The 24,619-nt window shown below is 40.0% G+C and overlaps 1 long non-coding RNA gene across 1 annotated transcript; it reads left to right on the top strand.

Moving 5' to 3' along the window:
* The first annotated feature begins 14,826 nt into the window (after positions 1 to 14,826).
* On the top strand, positions 14,827 to 23,147 carry LOC140478791 (uncharacterized). The gene is made up of 3 exons (XR_011960868.1): positions 14,827 to 14,881; positions 19,012 to 19,080; positions 23,063 to 23,147. It is a non-coding gene; the product is annotated as an uncharacterized lncRNA (long non-coding RNA).
* The last annotated feature ends 1,472 nt before the right edge of the window (positions 23,148 to 24,619 follow it).

Below are 24,619 nucleotides of genomic sequence, written 5' to 3'. Positions count from 1 at the left end.
TCGGTAAAAGAATGTGCAAGCATCTTCTCAGCATTTGATGAATTATACAGAGCTGTGTTTGCCTTTTGCACAGTGGTTATATTAATGAAATTACTCTAGAACAAAACTGTTCTATTGTTAGTATCATAGCCCATGCACATCTGAATGTAATAGGAATCGGGGAGATGTCGGTCAGAGGTGTAACTTTGACAAAGTGACATGGATGTGGTTGTTGGAGATTAGGCATCTCAGCTCCAGATGGTCACTGCTGGAGTTCCTTAGGGGAGGATCTTAAGTTCAAATATCCTTAGCCGCTTCTTCAATGATTTTCTCTCTCTAATAACTGGGATGTTCACTAAAGAGTACATCATGTTCAGCACCATTTGCAACTCCTCAATTAGGATTATATCTGGTGCAATTATCTCTGTAATTATTTTGTAGGCATGTAATCTATCTACGCCTCTAGATATCTATCTTCATGCAAATGCTGCATGTATTTAGGTAGAGTGCTCTAGGATAGAATCGAACCATTGTCACTTGATATTCAATGGCATTACCATTGCTGAATTTAAGGTTTCTTAAATGATACTTTTCAAATTCAAGACCACATCTCAAAGGACAAGGGCAGAAAATACTTGTGAACACCACCATCTGAAATTTCCTCTCCAGATTTCCCACCATCCTGAATTGGAAATGTATCATCATTGTGTCAGAATCTGGAACTCCCTCTCTATCAGTACATGAATCAAATTGATAGTAGTGGTTTGAGAAGGCATTGCACCAGCACATGCTTAAGGACAACTAAAGATAAGCAATAAATTCTGGTCCAGGAAGCAAATCCTACATCCTATGTGAATAAAAATAAAATCATGACTGCATGTCTTTTCTTTGATCCTACAGTTGTGGGATTGCTTGAATATGTGTATTGTATTGCTTTTGCTGTTTGGTATACAAATGTCTTGCAACATCATTATGTTAACACATTTTTAGGTAAACTTGGAACAGATCTTGAAGTCTCCTTCAGAACCTTCAGAAATCTGATAACGAGAATCCAGAGAAAGTATATTCCTGTCAGGGTGAAAGGGAAGGCTGGTACGTGTAGGGAATGCTGGATGACTAAAGAAATTGAGAGTTTGGTTAAGAAAAAGAAGGAAGCATATGTCAGGTATAGATAGGATAGATCATGTGAATCCTTAGAAGAGTATAAAGAAAGTAGGAGTATACTTAAGATGGAAATCAGGAGGGCAAAACGGGGACATGTGATAGCTTTGGCAAATAGTATTAAGGAGAATCCAAAGGGTTTTTACAAATATATTAAGGACAAAAGGGTAACTAGGGAGAGAATAGGGCCCCTCAAAGATCAGCAAGGTGGCCTTTGTGTGGAGCCACAGAAAATGGGGGAGATACTAAATGAATATTTTGCATCAGTATTTACTGTGGAAAAGGATATGGAAGATATAGACTGTAGGGAAATAGATGGTGACAACTTGCAAAATGTTCAGGTTACAGAGGAGGAAGTGCTGGATGTCTTGAAACGGTTATAGGTGGATAAATCACCAGGACCTGACCAGGTGTACACAAGAACTCTGTGGGAAGCTAGGGAAGTGATTGTTGGGCCTTTTGCTGAGATACTTGTATCATCGATAGTCACAGGTGAGGTGCCGGAAGATTGGAGGTTGGCAAACGTGGTGCCACTGATTAAGAAGGATGGTTATGACTAGCCAGGGCACTATAAACCAGTGAGCCTGACCTCGATGGTAGGCAAGTTGTTGGACGGAATCCTGAGGGACAGGATGTACATGTATTTGGAAAGACAAGGACTGATTAGGGATAGTCAACATGGCTTTGTGCATGGGAAATCATGTCTCACAAACTTGATTGAGTTTTTTAAAGAAGTAACAAAGAAGATTGATGAGGGCAGACCAGTAGATGTGATCTGTATGGACTTCAGTAAGGTGTTCGACAAGGTTCCCCATGGGAGACTGATTAGCAAGGTTAGATTTCATGGAATACAGGGAGAACTAGCCATTTGGATACAGAACTGGCTCAAAGGTAGAAGACAGAGGGTGGTGGTGGAGGGTTGTTTTTCAGACTGCAAGCCTGTGACCAGTGGAGTGCCACAAGGATTGGTGCTGGGTCCTCTACTTTTTGTCATTTACATCAATGATTTGGATGCGAGCATAAGAGGTACAGTTAGTAAGTTTGTAGATGACACCAAAATTGGAGGTGTAGTGGACAGCGAAGAGGGGTTACCTCAGATTACAACAGGATCTGGACCAGATGGGCCAATGGGCTGCGGAGTGGCAGATGGAGTTTAATTCAGATAAATGAGACGTGCTGCATTTTGGGAAAGCAAATCTTAGCAGGACTTATACACTTAATGGTAAAGTCCTAGGGGGTGTTGCTGAACAAAGAGACCTTGGAGTGCTCCATCTGCCACTCCGCAGCCCATTGGCCCATCTGGTTCATAGCTCCTTGAAAGTGGAGTCGCAGGTAGATAGGATCGTGAAGAAGGCGTTTGGTATGCTTTCCTTTTATTGGTCAGAGTATTGAGTACAGGAGTTGGGAGGTCATGTTGCGGCTGTACAGGACATTGGTTAGGCCACTGTTGGAATATTGCATGCAATTCTGGTCTTCCTATCAGAAAGATGTTGTGAAACTTGAAAGGGTTCAGAAAAAATTTACAAGGATGTTGCCAGAGTTGGAGGATCTGAGCTACAGGGAGAGGCTGAACAGGCTGGGGCTGTTTTCCCTGGAGTGTCGGAGGCTGAGGGGTGACCTTGTAGAGGTTTACAAAATTATGAAGGGCATGGATAGGATAAATAGACAAAGTCTTTTCCCTGGGGTCGGGGAGTCCAGAACTAGAGGGCATAGGTTTATGGTGAGAGGGGAAAGATATAAAAGAGACCTAAGAGGCAACATTTTCATGCAGAGGGTGGTACATGTATGGCATGAGCTGTCAGAGGATGTGGTGGAGGCTGGTACAATTGCAACATTTAAGAGGCATTTGAATGGGTATATGAATAGGAAGGGTTTGGAGGGATATGGGCCGGGTGCTGGCAGGTGGGACGAGATTGGGTTGGGATATCTGGTCGGCATGGACGGGTTGGACCAAAGGGTCTGTTTCCATGCTGTACATCTATGACTCTATGAACTTTTCATTAAACCAGCATGATCAAGTGAGGGCTGTACTGAGCTTTTTGATAACAAATTATGGTTGAATACAACTTTGCTGCTGATGATGCTCCTCATGGGTGCTGAGGTTTAAATCACTAGATTTATTCAAAATCTTTTCTTTTAACATGGTACTGGAGCTACTCAATATGGTGGAGAATATTTACAACATCACAAAGGATCAGCAAATACTGACCTTAGCCTTATCTTTACAGGGGTGTGCTGTGTTCAATCCCAGTAATGCTGTTAAGGACAGATGCACGTTGAATAGGTTGATTGGTGAGGATGAGATCAAGTAAGTATTCCCTCTGATTGTCTCCCTCACTATCAAACATGACCATACACTAATAGTTGCAATTATCAGGACTGAAAAAGCTGTCTGGACCAGCTTCACTGTGGTTTAATTCAAACCTAAGTGTTCCTTCCTAATTCTCCTTCTGTTTTACTGTCAATTGTTTTGAAAATGATCTGATGCAACTTTGGATCTTTTATTACATGCCCTATATCCTTGGAAAGTTATGTGTAAACAGAGTCATTGTTTGATTCAGGATAGGAAACAGGCTTAGATAATGTCTCAGTTGGTAAAGCCTGAGACTACTTGTGGATGGCTGAGGAACTGATAAGTTCACTTTTTAAAAAGTGTACTGTTATTGAAATACCTGGCCTAAATCAGATAACATTTGATGCTATATGTCAACCCATTGCTCTGCAGCCTGCTTTTGCTCACGAGAGCTTGCATTGATGGTGCAAGCATTTCTTCAGAAAGATCTCAGTGACTGATTGTGCACCAGGTTGCAGCTATAGATATTCAGATAAGCAGTTGCTGGTGGCAACAGTTTGACAAACAGTTCAAGTGATCAAGTCAAGGTCGGTAACACTACTCATAAACAAGTGGGAATTTCCAAGCTCACAGCTGGGTTCATAACTACAACTTTGAGAAAAGAATTGAGAGTAAAACAGAAATTTTAAACACGTACATAATTGCAGTAATTTAGTAACCTGATAGGTAATTATAGATACATTAAATTAAAGCTCAGATCTGATCCCTGCAACATTTGTGTGTTATAAAATCTCCAGAACCCGTTGGTGACTTAGAGAAAATGTGTGGTAAGTGTCACCACTTGCTCAAATTAAACCTCAGGCTTTCTGAGTTTGAGATTTCGGAAGGGCCTTAATTGCACGGTCCTTCATGATGTTGGAACTGAATAAGATTGCAGGACTCTATTGCTGCCTGAATATCAAGGTGACTGGGAAACTCTACCAGAAGGCAGCTTGGAACACATTCACGGCACTGAGGGGAGAATAAAGTGTAACAATGTAGTTTATTTTGAAACTGTTCTTTAATGACATGATGTCGTCATTGACAAATACATCATTTATTGCCTATCCCATTTTCTTCTTGAAGTGGATGGTAAGGACTTCAAAGGCCAGTTAAAAGTCAAACACATCATCTGTGCTGGGTGTAACAAACTGACAGAAGAGATCAGGACAGCTGATTTCCTTTTTCCTGAAAAACATGTTTAGATTAGATTCCCTACAGTATGGAAACAGGCCACGGAATCAGATTTTTTAAAACAATTATTGTTGACTTTCCTGGGCCTCTGCATTACCAGTATACCACTATCTTCCGCAAACATTGCCATGAGGAAAATTATCCAGAGGGTTCAGCCTGGGGATTCCTCAAACATGTAGCTCTATGGTGCGCTGCTTATGATTGATAGGATGAAGTAAATCCCGAAACAACTGCCCACATGAGACTAAGTATCATATAGAAATGAAAAGATTGAAGCTGTAAAGATACAGAATTTCAGAAGTTGAATTTGCCAGATGGCTCCCAACTCCATATTGAAACAAGCATGAACAAAATCAAATAAAACAGGTTTACACAGGGCTGCTCAAGTGTGAGATGGTCCTGAGACACCAAGTCAATTTCTGAAGCAAGAGAGCTCTATTTAAGATGCTCCAGTCAGATCTTAACAGCAAATATATTGAAGTGCTGTTTGAATGGGAGGATTTTAACCAAATTTAACAGGCGTTCAGGTACCAATATAAAATTGAAGAGAGAAAAAAGATGCAAGGTATCTTTAAAGAGACAAATAACATTACAGTGGAATTGTCCAGAAGTAGGAGACAAATTATTGGAGCAAAAACAGAAATTGCTGGAGAAAATCAGCAGGTCTAGCACCATCAGTGGAGAGAAAACGTTTCTAGTCCAGTGACCATTCTTTGGAACTCAACTGTTCTGAAGAAGAGTCACAGGACTCGAAATGTTAACTGTGCTTTCTCTGCACAGGTCCAGCCAGAGATGCTGAGTTTCTCCAGCAATTGCTTTTTTTGTTTTTTGAGATTTTTTTCACGCGTCATTTTGGCATTCTAAAGGGGTTTAGTGTGAACCAATCTAGGAAGGATTACAGTGAATGTAAATCAATCAATCCACAAATTTGTTTGATAAGTTGTTCAATGCAACATAAATACCTATTAGATAATTACATAATGGCTATATCGGAAACTCATTTCAAAGAAATATGATTAATTTTCCTGTCTTCAATATTTTGAAGAACAGAATTTGGCGGTAGTGTTCCCTAAATTAATAAAATAAACAATTGTATCAGGAGGGGAGTCATGTAGTTGAGAAGGAAAAGACTATGGTGTTTAGCACCAAGTAACAAAACACGGGCTGTTAACCTACTAATATTGCACTATAATCCCCAAATAGAGAGAGACCAAAGGAGCAAAATTGTGGTTTAGCTTAATTAAAGTAGTAAGAAACAGATTTTAGGGTAAAAGTGGGAAACGCAATTATCCTAATTCAGACAGAAATGGGAACTGTGCAAAGAATTAGAATTCCTGGAAAGTGTTGTGAAGATCTTGCTTGATGAAAAAGCAAAGACATGTGAATGCTGGAAGCATGTAACAAAATCAGAAAGAGCTGGAAAAACTTACCAGGACTGGAAGCCTGTGGAGAGAAAGTAGAGTCGGCATTTCGGGTGCAGTTTTCAGAACCCAGATGACTCTGCTTTCTCTCCTCAGATGCTGCCAGACTGTGGAGCATCTATATCTATTTCTGTTTTGTTCCAACTGTCCTGATCAGTTTGTTCCTTGCTCAACAAAGAAGCATTGGATGCTGGATCAAGGATCAGAGAAATAGAATTCAGTTGAACAACATATTCCACTGGAAGTATGTTTTGGTAACAAAGATCTTAGCTCCTCATAATTAAAACAAAGAACAAAGAACAATACAGCACAGGCTCAGGCCCTTCAGCCCTCTAAGCCAAAGCTGACTCATTTTGCCCTTCCATACTAAAACTGACAGAATCCCTATCTCTCTGTTCCCTTCCTACTCATTTTTCATCCAGGTGCTTCTTGAATGCTGGTTGCGTGTTTGCTTCCATCACCTCCTCTGGCAGGGTGTTCAAGACACTCACCACTCTTTATGTGAAAATTTTGCCTTGCACATCTTTTTTTAATCTTGTTCCTCCCCCTACACCTTGAATCTGTGTCCCAAAGTAATTGAACCTTCCATCCTGGGAAAAAGCCTCATACTTTCCACTCTATCCATGCCAATCATAATCTTATAGACTTCTATCAGTTTGCTTCTCAATCGCCTCTGTTCGAGTGAAAACAAACCCACCTGAAATCCCCATATCTTGGTAAACATTTTCTGTACCCTTGCCACAGCATCCACATTTTGCTGGTAGTGTGGTGACCAGAACTGTATACAATATAACAAGTATTCCTAATTAAAGTTCTATAAAGACACAGCATAATTTGCCTATCCTTATGCTTAATGCCCTATCCGATGAAGGCAAAATGCCATAGATCTTTTTACTGCATTATCTACTTGTGCTGCCACCTGTAGTAATCTATGGACCTGTACATCCAGATCCCTCTGAATATCAAGTCTCCTAAGCAGTCTACCATTCACTGTCTCTTTTTCACCTGTACCTGATCTTCAAAAATGTATCACCTCACATTTGTCCAGACAAAACTCCATCTGCCATTACTCTGCTCATGCCTCCAACAAATCTATATCCTGCTGTATCCTCTGACAATTCTCCTCACTATACTCAATTCCACCAGCCTTTATATAATCCACAAACTTACTAATTAGATCAGCCATGTTTTCTTCCAAATCATTTGTGTAGATCACATACAGCACTGATCCCTGTAGAATCAGTGGCGGACTCTCCCTCTTTATGGTCATTTAAGCGGGCATTGGACAAGCATATGGAGGTTATTGGGCTAGTGTAGGTTAGGTAGGCTTCGGTCGGCGCAACATCGAGGGCCGAAGGGCCTGTACTGCGCTGTATTTTTCTATGTTCTGTGTAGAACACCACTAGTCACAACTCTTCATTCCTAAGAGCATCTCTCTCCTATGACTAAGCCAGTTCTGTATCCATTTTTCCAGCTCACCCCAATGCCATGTGACTTCACCTTCTGCACCAGTCTGCCATGAGGGCCCTTGTCACTGGCTTTACTGAAGTCCATGGAGTCAACAGCAACCACTTTTCCCTCATCAATCACATTCATCACCTTCTCCAAACACTCGAACAAATTAGTGAAGCACAATCTCCCCCACACAAAACCATGCTGTCTATTGCTAATAAATCAATTTACTTCTAAATGCACATAGATTTTGTCCCTGCAAATTTTTTCCAGTAATTTCCCTATCACGGATGTGAGGCTCACAGTAATGTAATTTTCTGGATTACCCCATTACCCTTCTTAAACAAAAGGACAGTATTGGATATTCTCCAATGCTGTGGGACCTCAACTACGGCCAAAGAGGACTGGAGATGTTTGTCAATGCTCCAGTAATTTGTTCTTTTGCTTCCCTCAATATTCTGGGAGAGATTCCACCAGGACCCAAGGACTTATCTACCTTAATACTTTTAAAGAAGCATAACACCTCTTCCTTTTTAAAAGCACTTGGCTTCAAAATTCCACACTTCTTTCCCTATGATCATCCTCCACCAATTCCTTCTCTTTGGTTAATTTAGACACAAAGTATCCATTTTGGATCTCACCTGCCCCTTCACTTAGATTCCCTCCTCTATCCTTGAATGGTGCGATCCTTTCCCCGATTACTCTCTTACATTTTATATATGTGTTAAAAATCTTGGGATTCTCCTTAATCCTGTTTGCTAATGACGTTTCATGACCCCTTTCAGCCCTTCTAATTCCTTGTTTAATTTCTTTCCTACTTTCCTGAGTTGGAAAAAAAGCAAGATAACACCATACATAAAAAGCACATTTAAACAGAGGAGGATTATTTCAAGAGCAAATCGAAACATAGTGGGCAAATTTACATCAAACATTGAATGGCTTTCACATGAAAGCCAGTTCTTGTATTGAGTTCACTAACCAGGCTTCTCACAGTGCTCTAGCAAAGTACAACACAATCTGGAAGAACCATTCCCCGTTTTCCATTTGGGAACTCTATCGCCTTCTGGACTTAATGTTTTTTTCAACAATTCTAGTTTTCGTATGCTTTTCCCTATGTTTTCCCCCATCCCCACACACCAGGCCTTGTCATCGCATGGGCTGCTATCACACAGAACCCATTGTCAGTGACTAATAGTCTGCATTAGCCAATTGTCATTCTCCCCAGCTGGTGTTTATCCACTCCTTTATCTGTCCAACTGTTCTTCATTCTCTTTGGGTGATATCTCCATCTATTATTTATTCCTCACCCGTCTGAACTTATCCCTCCCCACCCCTTGCCACCACCATCCCCCCACCCCCCCCACCCCACCATCTTTGGTCTAAAAACTATCTTTTGTTTCCTACTATTAGTTCTGAAGAAGGGTCACTTGACCTGAAAAAAAATAACTCTGAATTCTCTCCACAAATGAGGTCAGGCCTGCTGAGATTTTCCAGCATTCTTATTTTTGTTTCACATTTTCAACATTCATGGTTTTTCAGTTTATTTGTATTATGTTGAGTTTAGAGGTTCTTACCAAGGGCAAGAAATGGCAACAAAACTCAGTCAACTCAGGATGTAGAGATTAAAATGACAAAGAATAAAAAGAAAGATAGGCCTTGTATAAAAGTTCACGTTCTTAAATGGAGTAAGGCAATTTTTTATGTTATGAGACAGGAACTTTCAAGATTTGATTGGAGTAGACCATTCGCAAGTAAAGAGATGACTGGCAAGTGGGAGGCTTTCAAATTGAGATAACAAGAGTTCAGAGGCATTATTTTCCTGTTAGTGTGAGAGGTAAGGCTGATAAGAGTAGGGAGCAATGGATGAATAAAGATACTGAGACTCTGGTCAAGAATAAGAAGGAATCATACATTAGGTATAAATAATAAGGATTAAGTGAATCGTTTGAAGAATGTAAGGCATGTAGTGGCATTCTCAAGATGGACATTAGGAAGGCTAAAAGGGGATATGAAATAGGCTTAACAGTTAAAGTTAAGGATAATCCAAAGAGATGTTACAAGTACATTAAGAGCAAAAGAGCAACTAGGGAGAGAATAGGGCTGCTTTAAGATCGACAAGGAAGTCTGCGTGTGGAATCAGTTTTTTTTACAATGGAGAAAGAAATGGAAACTTGGGAACTTGAGAAAGTTGGAGATGACTGGCGATGGCTAAAGTTGCGCCTTTATTTAAGAAGGGCTATAAGGAGAAGCCTACAAACTATAGACCTTTGAATTTGACATCAGTTATGACTAAGTTGTTGAAGGGGTTTCTGAGAAATAGGATTTACATACATTTATACACATAAGGACTGATTAGGGATAGTCAGCATGGTTTTGTGCCTGAGAGATCTTGATCAAGATTTTTGAGGATATAACCAAAAGAAAATGATGAGGGCAGAGCAGTAGGCATTTTCTCCATGGACTTTAATAAAGCCTTTGACAAAGGTCTGCATGGTAGTCTAATAAGTTAGATCACAGGGAATTCAGGGAGAGATTGATAATTGATTACAAAACTGGCTTGATGGTAGAAGATAGAGGGTGATGGTGGAGTATTGTTCTCAGACTGGAGGATTGAGACTAGTGGTGTTCCACAGGGATTAGTGTTGGGTTACTTTTTTCTGTAATGTATATAAATGATTTGGATGACAATTTAAGATGCTAAATTAGTCAGCTTGTGGATGACAACAAAATTGGTGATATCGTCAACAGTGAAGACGTTTACCTAAGATTACAAAGGGATCTTAATCATGTGGGCCAATCGCCTGAGCAGTGACAGGTGGAATTTAATTTGGATAAATGTGCAGTATCGAATTTTGGTATGCAAACATAAGTTAATAGTATGGCTTTGGGTAACATTGTCAAACAGAGAGACCTAGGGGTTCATGTACTTACTTCTTTGAAAGTTGCAAAACATGTAGACAGGGTGGTTAAGAAGGCCTTCATTTCTCAGACTATTTTGTATAGGATTTGAATGTCATGTTAAAGTTGTACAGGATATTTGTGAGGCAACTTTTGGAGTACTGTGTATAGTTCTGGCCACACTGCTATAGGAAGGATATTATTGAATTGGAGATGGTTTAGGAATATTTACCAAGATATTGCCGAGGCAGGAGGATTTGAGTTGTAAGGATAAGCTGGGACTTTTTTCAGTGGAATATAGGAGGTGGAGGGTTGACCATATAGATGTTTGCAAAATCAGTAGTGGAATAGATTATGTGAAGAGCAAACATCTTTCCCTAGGGTTGGTAAGTTCAAAATTAGATGCCATATTTTTAAGTTGAGAGAGACAGTTTGAAAGATGGGTAAGTTTTTCATACAGAGGGCAATTCATGTGTGAAATGAATTGCCAGATGAATTAGTAGATGCAGGTACAGTTACAACATTTAAAGGCATTTGGATAGGTGCATGAGTAGGAAAGGTTTAGAGGGATATGGGCCTAATGTAGGCAAGTAGGACAATTTTAGTTTGGGAAACTTGGTCAGCATGGATGAGTTGAATCAAAGAGTCTGAGTCCATGTTTTATGACTCGATGATTCTATATGCCTATGGCAAAATTAGCCTAGTAAGATTGTAAAGAAGTATGTTGTATATAGAAACTTCAAAGAAGACTGAAAACTGTAAATAAAATAATAAAGAGTGAAAACTAAATTTTTCATTTTTGGTAGACAAAGGAAAGAAATTAGGCCTCAATATTACCATGAGTTTAACCACCTAGGAGACAGGACTGTAGGTTCAAGTTCTCCTGTCTCCATGTTTCAAACTATGCCAGCTTGTAAATATATCTCCATTCTTCTACTGTCACTGGAAACCCATTTCCTAACAGTTTCACCACATGGTCTTCCACTACAAATAAGGTGGCTGAACACCATTAGCTTTGCCAGTGATACCCTTTAACAAATCAGAAGAAAACACTTTTAAAATGCTTTAACACGTATATTTTAAACATCTCAATAGAATAAGTGTCAGTGTTATGAATATTGCTTTTTGCTTGATTAGAATGAATTTAGTCTTACAAAACAGGATAAAATTTGAAATTTTACCAAACCTGCATTTTAAGAATGAAATATTATACATTACAATTAGCATAGTTTGACTAGCAGGTACATAGAATTTAATGAATAGGAATGTGAGATGATTCACTTTTTGACAATGTAATTGGGAGAGTGTGTAAGAGAGAGACAATGAATGATTTACTTCGATTTTTAGAAGATTTTTGACAAGATTGCACATCAGAGATTAACATGCAAAATTAAATTGCATAAGTTTGGTGCTCATGTACTGAAGTGGATTGAGGACTGATTGGCAGACAGACAGGAAAAAAGTAAAAATAAACTTTCCGAGTCGCAGGCGTTGTTCACAATATACATTAATGACATACTTGAAGAAACCACGTGCCATATATCCAATTTTCCAGATGGCACAGGTTGAGTTGGACTGTGTCCTGTGAAGAGAATTTGGATAAGATTCAGGACGATGTGGACAAGTTAGGTAATTGGACAAATACATAGCAGATGCAGTACATTGTGCACAGATGTGAAGATATGCACTTAATGTAACTTAAACAGACAGTCAAATTATTATTTCAAAGGCAACAGTTTGGGAGTGGGGAGACAAAATGAGACCTTGGTGTTCTTACGCAGCTGTTGCTGAAAGTAAACATGCAGGTGCAGCAGATGGTGAAGAATGCAAATGGTATGTTGGTATAGAAGAGTATTTGACTGCAACAGAGGGATGCAGACTGGACGGGCTAAATGGCCTACTTTTTCTGCTCCGTCTTACGGTCTCTACGTTGACCTCACTGAACCTGAAGGTGATGGTACGCAAAGAAAGATTTTGAAAATGATTAGTTGGGGATTTGAAAGAAAAAAAAACTGGACTACAAGGATCGAAAGGAGAACAACAAGTCAATGATTTGCTCCGGGAGGAGTCAGTAAGGAGTGAATAGATGCAAACGCTCCAATTTGTGTCGTGCGTAAAACCAGGATCTTTAGTTTTTCTAGATTACCCAGAAAGATACAGGTTTAAACATGTCAATGTGGGAATGCTGCCTGATCACAAAAAGACCGCATATGTTCTCAAAACACCACGAGGATGAAACTAGCAATCCGAGTCATGTTTGGCTTTCAGAATATTATAGTCGATAAAACGACAATCAGCTGGGCCTTAGTGAAAGCAATTCTTCATTGATTTATTTGATTGAACTATTTGCTAAGAACAGAACAATTCAGGAAATCATTGAGGACAGCAATAGACTTCATCAGACATCGGAGGACCGGGAAAATGTAGAGACAGAAACTCATTACTTTTATGACAGAAATGTGCGATGTATTACATTGTGGTTGGAAGAATGCGGCGGGGCGATTTGAACCTAGTGGCGCAATTGCAAAGTGACCGCAAGCATAGAGAGACCTGCGGAGGTACTGCAGAAATCTTTGGCACAGGAGAAGGTGGGGAGAGGCATTTGAGATCCGTTGGCATCATAAACGGAGAAACGGAGTGAAAAAAAACAAGGAATGTCTGCTCCAGGAGCTTACAACATTGGCTCCGCCTCAGCTACATAATTCCATTTTATTGTCGGTACCGAAGTTTGAAAGAGTGCGAAAGCTATGGCGAGTTTACACATGAAATCCGCTAGACTGGTACCAAGGGCGTCGGGATTTAGTAATGCGGCGGCTCTCGGTGATATCATCGTGCAGAGAAATTGATAAGGCGTCATTGCTGTGTTTGGTCGAGTACATCAGATTAGATACCCGACAGTGTAGAAACAGGCCCTTCGGCCCAACAAGTCCACACCGACCCTCCGAAGAGTAACCCACTCCCCAGACTCATTACCCCACTAATGCACCTAACACTATAGGCAATTTAGCATGGCCAACTCACCTAACCTGCCCAATTCATTGGTGGGAGCAAACCGGAGCACACCTCCGCAGGCACGAGGAGAATGTGCGATCTCCACACGGACAGTCACCCGAAGGGGAAATCGAACCCGGTTCCCTGGCGCTAAAATCTTTCCAGTGACAGAAAACACCATGGGGACAGAATAGTGAAGATTTGCGAAGAATCAAATGCAAAACGTGGAAATACGTTTTTATACAGATTTATTTGTGATGCCGAATCGCTTATCTGAAAAGCCAGTCACTGGTACGAGTCAAAGCAAATGTGTTAAATCCTTAAAGCGAATAAATCCAAGGCGGCGAGAAAATGTATGAGAATGGAATTAGCTGTATCTTTCGATTTCCACACGAAAAGCTGGATACTATTTTTAAAAATATATCCTTTTGTGTTTTGTTCATTCGAAATTACTGGGCATGCCTCCATGGAATTTAATTTAGACAAAATGACTACTTTCATATGCAACTAGCCAATACACCACTTGCAGAAGGAAACAGTGGCCCAGCAAAACACAAATAGCCGAATGAAAGTACAATGACTCAATAAGAGAGGCAGGTGGAAACACAGAGTGGGAGACAGACCGGCTCTGGAATTAAAGATAGGTTAGAACGTGATCAAAACAGGCGGAAACAGGCAAATACACTATTTTCTCCAATATGAGAAAATTCTGAGACACACAAAAATTCGACTAGTCAGGTCTGTCTGTCTTTATCTGTCTATCTAGCTAGCTAACTATCTACCTATTTTTCTTTCTTTCTATCGATCTGTAACTAAAGAATATGTCATAATTTTAGATTATTTACAGTGTGGAAACAGGCCCTTCGGCCCACTCGCAATCCACCTAGACCCATTCCCCTACATTTACCCCTTCAACTCACACTGCGGGCAATTTAGCATGGCCAATTCACCTGACTTGCACATTTTTGGACTGTGGGAGGTAACCCACGCAGACACCACACAGTCAGTCGCCTGAGGCGGGAATTGAACCCGGGTCTTTAGCGCTGTGAGGAACCGTTCAATAGGCGTTAATGAAATTAAATATTATTAACTCCGCCTCATAGCTGATAAATTTGCATTCTAATCAGAAACCTATCGGGCAACTTCAAGGTTACAGAACCCCTCCCCCTCTCACGCTTTAAACTTGAGGTTTGCCTAAATTGGTAATAATATCGGTTATTGGTTCGCTGATTGCAGTTGTCTTCGTTACTGAAAGCAAACTTCGCTGGATTTAACAGCGCCTTTCTGCTGAATACATAAAATTGCTGCTTATTGAGAGTCTTAGCATCTTCTCACTGAACTGAGGTGCAGTTTTGCTCAGATCATTGATCAGGTTCTCCTGCCTATCTCTGTAATACATTGGCGGAAATGCAGCGCTTGGGGATGTCTTTGCTGATTCTGTACGTTCCAGTGGGTAAGTAGGTCGCAATCGCGCTTTCCTGAAATCTGGAGATGTGCTTTATCTCGGAGTGGTTTACTACTTTGATGACATTCGCTATTTGTGAAAAGATGTTCTTTTTAATAATTATTTTCATCATTTTACACAGCTCCTCAATGTCATTGGGGATCATTCACAAATTCCTATTCCGCAAAGAGCAGAAAGAGTCAGAAGGACAGGAAAGTAATTTCCCATTTGTTGATGAATACTTTTTGAGTAGGTGTCCTTTCCATTTCCTGTTCTGTGTATTGATTAGGGAAAACAAGTTTCCAGAAGCTTGTCCTCTACAGTAGAACAAAAGGCAGCTTTGTCGTATTTAAACACAAGCTGCAGAGAGCAAATATTCTGCTGTGTGAGCTGGCGGACATATAACTAAATTTACTCATTATATAACATGACTTGTTTAAACGCAATTTATTAGGTTACGTTAAATTAAATATTTTTATGTTAAATTAAATGATGTTAAATGATTAAAATGTGTTGCTTCACACACTGAATAAATTCCTAACCAAAATGCCAACTTTAAAAATTATCATTCCCTGTTAATTTGAATTCCCTCAAGTTTTATGATTTAGGTTTGAGTTAATATTTCAAGTTGCCGAGATCCGTGAAATTATTCATCTTGTGTGATTGCAGCGGGTTTCTAATGTCCACATTTGAAAATATGATTTAATTTCATTAATCCGGATCACTTGCCACAAACGGCAACGTTTCTCAGTCTGATAAATTGGAAGACAGTGGCACGTAGGGTGTGTTCAATTTTCGGCGTTTGTTGTGCTCCTGCAGAAACAAGACGGAAATCCCAGGAACTCGAATCAACAATTTCAGGGTTTCAGTTGTGTATAATTAATGGTTTCAATTCATGCGACACCGTAATTGTTCAGCAGTTTATCAAACTCTCCTAAGATACCCGACAGAAAAAAACATAATTTCACAGGAATGACATCTTCCGTCTTTCTCAAGAGTTCCTGCCGGCACACCTTCAGCAAAATATCCATTTTTGTGGCAGAAGGCATGTATGATTTAACTTCTCAGGTATGTGTCCAATGACTTGGGAAGAAACTCTTTCATAAATTGCGCCAGATTGATGTTAACCAACTCATTGTTAGTTTCTGGATTAGTGGTGCTGGAAGAGCACAGCAGTTCAGGCAGCATCCAAGTAGCAAATCACCTCATTGTTAGTTCCTATCTGCCCTGGGGTGACTGATGGAGGTGTCAATAGTCTATACATTTTCTGTGAAATAAAACCCCGGAAAAATATCGGATCCAACAGGACTCATTCGTCACCCGAGCGAATGAACTGATACTCTGGTCATGTCCTATTATAACGATGGCTTGACAGGCGATTTCATTCTGTCCAGTTGTAATTAATTTCATCAGATCTTCGACTTGCCCGAGTGTTAATGAAAGGGAAGTCAGGCTGGTTTGTTTAGCAGAGGCACACTGATGCCAATCTTGTAACAAAGCATAAACTCAGTTGTTTCAAACTTTGAAATGGGGAAAGAAACAGACGATATCGGAACTGCGCCGCATTATTCTTCTCAATCCACAAAGTATATAAAATGGGCTGCAAAATCCCTTTGATCTAAGCCCAATATCAAAATCACTTATTTACAAAGCCAGCACCATTTTTAAAAAATGCTCTTTTGGGGAAGGACATCAATTTCAGAAGGTCCACTTTGCAAACATAACGCTCCTTCGTTTTTAGAGCAATCTTCCATAACCTACCGTATTGTCTAAGGCTTGTCCTGACATAATTACTTTGCGTCAAATTCTGCCTGACTCCACTTCCACGAAACAATTTTCGGCATTTTGTGACATGAATGCAATTGTTGTTATTGTACCTCTTGCAGAACCATTCCTATTAATCACCGTGATCTAAAATATCAGGGTTGTCACATATGAAAATCTGACTTATATCTTGACATAACGGTAGCTTAGCCGACAGAATAATAAAGAAGCAGTCCCCTCCATCGAGTCTCACAACAAGCCGTTCGAGATTCCTCTTTCCACAGCGAGCCACCAGTTCAAATACCGAGCAGATCAAAGCGCCGTTAACGGCGAGATCAAAAATTTGCAACTGGAGTTGTGAGCAGCTGCAATGATGGAAGCGTTATTCAGCGTGTACATCGGCGGATGTAGCAGAAAGATTTATAACAGTCGAAAACATAAACCAGCTGTTAGGTGACAGAAAGAAATGGCTGTCGCTAAATGCTGTTTCGCATGCGACACGGCAGAAAGCTGTGTTTCATTTGACTGGTTAGTAAGGACTCTGTTTAGAGACACTTTTGACTAGCCGTTATTAATAATTAATCTCAAATTTTGACCTGCTCAGAACTACTTCTGAGGCAGGTGGGACTTAACCTTCTAGTTCAGAGGTCGGCATGCTACCATAGCACCACAGGAGCCCGGGATATTGTTTACAGATATTTTGTAACAAGTCTGCTCAGCGATGTTATTACGCAGTTCTCGAGCAGCCGGAGACTTGAACATGAGCTGTCTGGTTCCAGAGGTATGGACACCACCATTGCACTAAAAGGGCCTTAAGGATTGTTATAAATTATGTGTAACTTTCATTTCTGTACCTAAGGTGCAGATATATTTAATCCGCATGTCCAAGGATGTTACGGCACTCCTCTGGAATAGTCAGATTTGACCCGAGGAGAAAGTGAGGACTGCAAATGCTGGAGAGTCCGCGTTGATAAAGCATAGCGCTGGAAAATAAAGCAAAGCATCTGAGGAGCCAGGGAGTCGACGATTAGGGCAGGACCCTTCTTCAGTCCTGACGGAAAAGTCAACTCTCTCGCTTCTCGGATGCTGCCTGAAATGCTGTGCTTTTTCCAGCGCCATACTTAATCAAGACTTGAACCTGGGCTATCTGACCTACACTGTTGCTGTGGGTCAAACTCGGAGTAAATCCTTCCTTCAGCGCTGTAGTTATAGCGACACCAAATAAATGGCAGTCTTTCAAGAAAGCAGCCCACCAACATCTTCTCAAGGCCAAATAGTGATGGTCAATAAATCTCAAGCCCAGCCATATCAGAATTGTTACAGTGCAGAAGGAAGCCATTCCGTCCACTACATCTGCAATGGCTCTCTGTGAATTTAAATATTGTCTAATTCCTAATCTGTTTCTCATAACCTTGCAAATTGTTTCAATTTAAATAATTACTGAATGCCATCGTTAATGCCTCAATTCAATTTGCGTCTACCACACTTTCAGGTAATGTATTTCGGAGACTAATAGTCACAGTGTAGAAAAGTCGCTTCGTATTTCAATTTTGCTTCCTTTGCAAAACAGGATGAAACTGAACGTTCTGATCCTCAATCTATTCATGAGTGATGAAACTTTCTTTCAACCTATTCTATTCAGCGCCTTCATGATTTTGAAAATTTCCATCAAATCATACATCCAGATAAACTCTGAAGTATAATCGCACATTTTCTCTGAAAAGCTCCCTTTGACTTGTTAAATTTTAAGGTGAACCGCAATAAAGTGGCTGCTTGCAGGTTTTCCATCTTTGTAAAATGAGTATAAAGAAGACTACTACTAAAATTGGAGACTAGATTGAATTTATTCGCAAATAGAATCTCTCAATAAATGGCCAATTAGAGTTAATGAAACACAGAGTTTGTTATTTCTCTGACTCATGGTCTGATGGGATGTGTGCTGTTCAACTGGGAATATTTTCTAATGGCTACATTGCTGAAATTCTGTGTACTTTCATGACCGGTGAGTTCTACAACAAATAGAATTTTAAGGATAAATTTCAGTCATTATTCTGCTTCACGTTAATGCTGCTAACTTATAATGCAGGGTTACTTGGCGATCATTTTCGAATTTTCGGGGAAAATTGGGCAAGAGCTGTGAAGAAGATCTAACTGCGCTTAACTTCAAAACAGATTATCTGGAATCGCTGGACAGAATTACATCCTGAGTTTATGATTCTAATCTTCCTACAGGACATACTTTCAGGCATTATGTAATAAATACAAAATGTTAAGGAGAAATGGGTTGGATATGGGATTATTTAGGTTCAATTTCATTAATGCTACTAAACAATCTCTGTTCTTAGATTTTTAGGATCCGCCTTTTTATTTTTCAGTTTCTGCAGTTGATTACCCCGTGCAACCTTCCAGTCAAAATGCTACAGTTGAACCAGTGAATGACAAAGGTAAACATTTTATCCAATTGGAATTCAATATTTCATAAAATATTAAGTATTAAATAAGGTAATCTGTTGCACTGATTTAACAAGACTTGCTAGGAAGTTAAGTGTCAATACATGGAACTGTATGAACTTTATATAAACGATTTGGATGTGAATAGAGGATTGCACCAAAATAGATAGTGTAATCGACAGTGAAGAAGATTATCTCAGAGTACAATGGGACCTTGATCAATGGGTGGCAGATGGAATTTAATTTACATCAATGTCAGGTGTTTGCTAAGGCAAACCAGGGCAGGAGTTATATGATAAATGGTAGGGCTGTAGGGAGTGTTGTTGAACAAAGAGACCAAGGGGTGCCGGTGCATAGTTAGTTGAAAATTTGATTCACAGTCAGATAAAATAGTGAAGAAGGCGTTTGGAACACTTGCCTTCATTGGTTGCAGCATTCAGTGTAGGAGCGGGGATATCTTATTGCATTTGTATAGGACATTGGTGATGCCACTTTTGAAATACTGTGTACAATTCTTGTCGTCCTTCTACAGAAAGGATTTTGTTAAACCTGAGAGGGTGCAGAAATATTCAAAAGGATGTTGACTGGGCTGGAGGATTTCAGCTATTGGGAGAGGCTGAATAGGCTGGAGCTATTTTCCCTGGAGTATCGGAGGCCGAGGGGTGTCTCATAGCGGTTTATAAAATCATGAAGGTCATGGATAGGATGAATAGTTAAGGTCTTTTCCCTTGGTCAGGGAGGCCAAAACTGCAGAACATAGGTTTAAGGTGAGAGCAGAAATACTTAAAAAGGGCAAGAGGGGTAACATTTTCACACCGAGAATCGTGCGTGTCTGGAACGAGTGGCCAGTAGAAGTGGTGGAAGTGAATACAATTACAATGTTTAAAAGATTTATCTGGATAGGTATATGAATAGGAAAGGTTGAGAAGGATATGGGCCATATGCTGGCAAATGGGCGAGGTCAGATCGGGTTGTCTGGTCGGCTTGCATGGATCTGTTTCCATGCTGTATTACTCTATGATTTTCTGGAAGTATACTTGAGACTCAAGGTCAGAAATCTGCTCTGGTTATTTGACAATGCTAAAAAAAATAGTCTCTTAAAATGGCTTTGTTTGATGGTTAGAAATTTGTTAACCTGGCAGAGTGCTCTTCAATTTGCTGAAACCTATCCTGCCACTGTGTTTCAGGTACTGCGCTATTTTTAGTGAAAGGGAAAACTAGAATAAATTACACGCATCTTGCGCATGCAAATGTGAAGGCTGACAAGTGATCTGTGTGACCAATGTTCCCGATAAATTAGAATTATTACTTAAAAACACGGAATCTAAAGTGGACAGAAACGTTAAGAGCGTTAAGTTTGATCCATATTTCCATATTATGCAGATATTGACTGGAAGGACTTCGTTTCATTTTTGAATTCTAAGAGTTGTTTTGAAATGTGCTTGCATGCATTTAAATTCAGCTTTTTTTTAAAAAAAACAAAACCTTCTTGGGGTGAATGTTTCCATGCTTCAGAAAGCAAAGAACAAAGGAGAGAAAAACACTGGGAACTTCTCTCGCAACAAGCTGGCAGGCGGTGGAAGGAGTTAGAGATAGAGATCTTTTGAAAAAACAGAGTCATTCATAAGTCAGTGAGTATGGGTGGTTCTTACAGGCACAGTGTGCAAGTTTGTGTCAGAGAGAACGGGTGTGTGACAGCATAGGGATTGTAAGCTTAGCAGTCTCCAAATCAGTTTTGGTTGTTAAGTCCTCTTGAGTGGTTTATTATCAGTTCACAAAGAAGTTCAGACGAAGAAGCATCTGGAAGGAGAATTCAAGAAATTCATATTATGAAATAAGTTAACAGTGTTAATTCAAATTAGAATCTCAAAAAGAGACATTAACTAAAGCCAGCATTTAGTGAATCCACAGGTCTACTCGGAACTGTAAATTTGAAATAGGGTTATGCTTCACTGAGAATTGACTATCTGGAAGGTTGTTGAGGATAAAAATGTTGAACCATTATTTCTCATATTTCTAATGAGACCATTTCAATTAGTTATTGCTTTGTGCAAAATCGCTTGTTTTTTTTTCCTGTTTTCTATGTGACAATCATTGACGCTCTTTCAATGGTAAGTACATTGACAGCTTCTTGTCAATATGCTCAGTGACTGACCACCATGGTACATAAATTGCAAAGTTAAAACTTATGATCTACCAAGCCAGGAAAAACTCTGGGATTGTACTTGTCTAGCATTACCATCAGCTGGGTCTGAACACTTCTAAGTGTTAACCATTAGGTCATATTCAAACTCAATAATAATCCGAAAGAACGAGAAAATGTTTTGTAGCAGTAGAAAACAAATGAAAATTTTGATAATCCAACTTTCAGTTATTGTGCTATGTTTGTCCTGCAGTGTGACAACATCGCCTCGCACAACTGACCTGAAAATCTCTTGCACAATTCCCTTGGGAGTTAAGACCTACAAAGATCTTAATATTTCGGTTGCATCCTAAGCACGCTTACATTTTCCTGCCTGTAGACGTGGTAAACTCGAGTTATCTCAAGGATCTCCAAACTCCTGAAAGAAGAAATAACTTCAAACACAATGACGATACGTCAGTGAATGCGGCATGGTGCCTTTACCAGTTTCAGTACGACAATGAAACTAACTCTGCAAACGTCAAAAATCACACAGCACTGAATTTATAGTAAAAGTTTACGGTGTGATACAACTGCAAACACACAGTGAACTTTTGCTATAAATTCTGTGTCTTACAATCGTGTACTCCACAACCACCTGATGAAGGAGCAGTGCTCCAAAAGCTATTGTTTCCAAATAAACCTTGTTGGACTATAACCTGGTGTTGTGTGATTTTTAACTTTGTACGCCCCAGTCCAACACCCGCATCTCCAAATCATGTCTGCAAACGTCGCTTTTCACAACTTATTTACTCGCCTTATACAAGAGCTTCCAATGTTTCCGAACCTTTCCCAACGGTAGGTCCCATCGTTTGTGTTAAACGAGAGTAGCCTTGATTTGACCTGAGAGCGATAGAAACCACAAAACACCAATATCGCTCTTTTTTTGTTCATTCACGATGCGCAGTTTCAATGCTTTAAGTGATGTAACAGGGGATTGCGAATCAGTGCATGCGTGTGCACATGAATGGCATTCGCTGTGTAAATAGTAATAGATTTAAATCCCACGAACTGAGTTTGCTCAATTTGCGTTTCTCGCCAATTAGTATTGAATTTAGCATGCTGATAGATTTCCACTGATCTTAAGTACATGTACTGCGATTTAGAATTATTTTCTGATTTATCATGGAGTAATGACAACAACTTTTTAAAAAATATATATAGTATTTCATATGCTTTTGCTCTGGATGGGTGGCACGGTGTCTCAGGGGTTATCACTGCTGCCTCGAAGCGCCAGGGACCCGTGTTCGATTGCACCCTCAAACGAGTATTTGGAGTTTGCATATTCTCCCCGTGTTTGCGTGGGTTTCCTCCGGGGCTTCTGGTTCTCAACCAAAGCCTAAACATGTGCAGGTTAATTAGATTGGTCAGGGTTGTTGGGGGATGGGTCTGTGTGGGATGCTCTTTGGACGGTCGCTGTGGGCTGGATGGACCGACTGGCCTGCTTCCACACTCTTAGGATTATGTACTTCTAAGCATGTGTGCAACACTGGTAGTGTCTCGTGTAATTTATATTTCGTACCATCTCAGTTGACCCTGAAAAATTCTAGGTATAATATATTGTTTCAAAATCTAAATTGAAATTATTAAGTAACAATAATCTGTTTCATCAATTAATTTCTCTACTGTCGGAAGTGTAAACGCGGATCAAGTCGACACAGATAGCAAACGAAAATTCCAATTTAAGTGCAATTGACTGTCAAATAATTTTAAAGCTAATGATTCTAGGATGCTGACGTCAAATCAGTCTGGATGGTTTACATTATTCGTGTTTCTCCTTGAATGTTTAACAGAGTTGAGCGAATCGAGATTGGTGGGCCAGGAGGCGCCATGCGTCGGGCTACTTCAGGTTCGTTACCGAGGTCAGTGGGGCTCCGTCTGTCGTAGTCTGTGGGATTCAACAGCTGGAGAAGTCGTCTGCAGACAGAATGGTTGCAACGCCTATCACACAACAGTGTCTATACCCATCTCACAAGAAACGGGGCCTATTTTGTTGGAGAAAGTTCATTGCGCTGGAACTGAGTCATCACTGTCGGAATGCTCATTCAGTGCTTCGGACCAGCAGAGCTGTGAAAATGGGACGGTTGTTGGTTTCTTCTGTAAAGGTATTTGTGTCTGGCAATCAATATTGGATATGCCTTTTTTCATGTACCATGTTTGCATTTAACATGTCCAGGAAAATGTATTGTGTTCCCCAATGTAGTCATGCATTGAGCTCCTACCTCCGGCTGTGCAGACATTGGAAGGCATTTACAAGGGGGACACGTAAAAATTCTGGGAAAGACATAGAATGAAGCAGATTGATTGGTATTTGTTTACTTGTATCTATAAGCTACATGTTTCCTTCAAAGTGATATATGCAAAGGTGAAATTTCACTTCCACATTTAATACTAAGACACCCAGTTTTCCCTCACCTGTGTCAACCTCGCCACTTTCTTCGAGTTATAAAACTATATAGCCAATACCCAGGGCTGGATAGAGAGAGGTTGAAAACAATGTCTTCCACCCTTGCAACTAAATTCACTTTGGAGTGGCAATTCCAATTCTGCCCAGCAATTGTCTAAGCCCAAAGCCTGAACATTTCAGCTTCATACATTCCCCAGAGTGCACCGACTTTAATACTACCAGTTTTCAACGGTGTAAAATCACCCAGCAGTGGTTTGCTCACCTCCTATGGCTACCAATCCAATTCCATGGTCCTTGAAATACTCTGGCTTCCAGTTCAACAATTCCTTGGTTTTAAACTCTTGATACTTGCATTTAAATCTCTCCAGTCCCTCGCCTCGCAATATATCTGCAATAGTTTCCAGGCCTACATTGTTTTAAATACCCTGTTTCCGACATATTATAACACACGCCTGGACAGGTCGTTCTTAATTCCACATCACAAGGTACCAAACTGCCACTGTCCCATGTGGATCCTTCCTCAATTGCTACAAGGTAGATATTTTCTCATCAACCTGCTCAGATATATCATTGCACATCTTTGAAGTAGACTTGAACATGGACCTCCTGCTCTGAGATAAGGAGAGTACCACTGTAACACAAGAGCTCCTTAAATGATATGAGCTATCATCACTTCTTTATTTCTGGTCACCTGAGCACCAACAATTTTATCATTGATAGGCATGCTAACAGTTCCTTAGCCCTGAATGTTGAAATTCTTTATCTAACTGGCTATATCTCATTATCTTACTTTGCTCATTTCAAACACTCCTTACTCTTACCTCTGATTGTCTTCATTAAATATCTTGTCATGTGACTAGGTGTCTTGTATCTTTTATAACGCTTTAGAGGCACTATACAATTAAAAGTTTGCATTGCTTTATCGCCTGACCAAAAACGTCTG

Source organism: Chiloscyllium punctatum, chromosome 6, assembly GCF_047496795.1.
Source record: "Chiloscyllium punctatum isolate Juve2018m chromosome 6, sChiPun1.3, whole genome shotgun sequence".
Lineage (NCBI taxonomy): Eukaryota > Metazoa > Chordata > Chondrichthyes > Orectolobiformes > Hemiscylliidae > Chiloscyllium > Chiloscyllium punctatum.
Note: the sequence above shows the minus strand (reverse complement) of the source record. Positions and strands in the feature narration are given on the sequence as shown.